Genomic DNA, 1,908 nt, shown 5'->3' with positions numbered 1-1,908 from the left:
AGGGAAGGGAAGGGAAGGGAAGGGAAGGGAAGGGAAGGGAAGGGAAGGGAAGGGAAGGGAAAAAGATGGGACACACAGAATTTCTTAGGGTGCAATTTCCTTGTGACCATGAAATGACAGAAAAATAGGTCATGGCCAAGGATGAGCCAAAAAGGAAAGAGATACTGGCTGATTTTCGCTCTTTATCCACGCTAAGGCACAGCAGGAATATGTAACATAGTCGTGTGTTGTGTGACAGTGTGTCTTTACATGTTATCCTGTAGCTACTTTGAAACATTGTGCCTGGTCACTAAGTTTTGGGGAAAAATCCTTTGGAGTGTGGGTGTGGAGACCCAGGTCTGTGACAAATGGTTCTTCTATCCCAGGAGCAGATCCTGACCAGATCACTGCCCTCTCCATCCCAGGACATTCCCCTCTCCTGATCAGGGCTCTCCAAGTGCTGAGAGAAATGAGAGGGGAGGGCACAGGTAGGGAGATGGGATGCTGAGGAATTACAAGGTTGAGAGGAAAAAGAAACCCACCCCAGACTATTTCTTGGAGGAATCAGGCCCAAATGCCAGGATTGTAAAGTGTAAACAGACAACTGTCTCCTTGGCAACCCAAAAAATTACTAGAAAGAACTGCAGCGTGTATTGATCCTCCCCTGTGAGCAGGGGATGCATGAAAAGCATGTTTAGGGATCAAACAGAGAAACTATCCAGCCTCAGACAGAGGGGACAGTTCCTCCCTCACATCAAAGGGCAGCTGATCCTCAGCAGCTGAAGGGTGGATGTCATAGAATTGTGGAATTACAGACTGGTTTGGGTGGGAAGGGACATTAAAGCCCATGTCATTCCACTCCCTGCCATGGGCTGGGACACCTTTCACTAGCCCAGGTTGCTCCAAGCCCCATCCAAACTGGCCTTGGACACTTCCAGGGATGGGGCAGCCACAGCTTCTCTGGGCAACCTGTGCCAGGGCCTCCTCACTGAGCTGTCTGGAGCTTGGGACAGGTCCAGCCCCCACTGGCTTTCAGGGCTCCCAGGAACACTTGAGGAATTGGGGCATTAAGAACTGTGCAGTGTGCAGAGACCAAATAATCCAGATCCCAAAGGGATATTAGCTTGCTCTAAGCACTCGATTTGTCTCAGAGGAATAGGAGGGCAGTGGGATTTGGACAGTTCTTTGTCAAGCCAGGATTTTCCAGCAGTTGCTTATGTGGGAAGAAATATCAGAAAATTGTGCAATTTGCCCTTTGTTTGGGTTTAAATCTATTTATTAGCTATGAGAAACCCCAAACCAGAAGGCTACCAGGAGGCAGGCTGCTAGTGAACACTCTGCAGAACATCATCCAGGAGCAATATTTGAGCTCTTTTGTGACCCCTGTCTCACTTAGTTACTGTAAAATCATAGTGCTGAAGAGCAAATACAAGGGTGTGCAGAAGCAGCTGAGATGTTGGTGGTTTTGCAATACAGCGTTCGCTTTAATGCCTCCCTCATCAGCAGACCTGAGTTAGAGATGCTTCAAAGAACATTACTCTCAGTTTCCTCAGTTCTTGCATTGATAAATTAATCTGTAGTGTCACAGAATACATCTCAATTCCCGTGTTTCTCAGAACCACAGTGGCCCATCCCATCAAAAGAAGGTGCCCCAGACCAGCTGTGCCAGCTCTGGACCCTGCGAGGTGCCACAGAGAACACAAAGCCAGGAGTTAATCACTGACACACAGAAGTCCCCACCAGGGGCTGGACAGGCTTTGGAGTTGCCTTAGGACAGGTAGGAAAACTTCTTTGGGTTTGTCTACTACCCAGGTGGTTCTGATGCTAGAGGAGCTATAAATCAGGTGGAATACACTCTGTACCTCAACCTGTTCTCATTAGCAGCCACTGCACCATCCTCATTTGTGTACTATGGTATCTCATGGCTGA

The sequence above is a fragment of the Lepidothrix coronata genome, unplaced genomic scaffold (genome assembly GCF_001604755.1).
Source record: "Lepidothrix coronata isolate B3197 unplaced genomic scaffold, Lepidothrix_coronata-1.0 Scaffold186, whole genome shotgun sequence".
Taxonomy (NCBI): domain Eukaryota; kingdom Metazoa; phylum Chordata; class Aves; order Passeriformes; family Pipridae; genus Lepidothrix; species Lepidothrix coronata.
Note: the sequence above shows the minus strand (reverse complement) of the source record.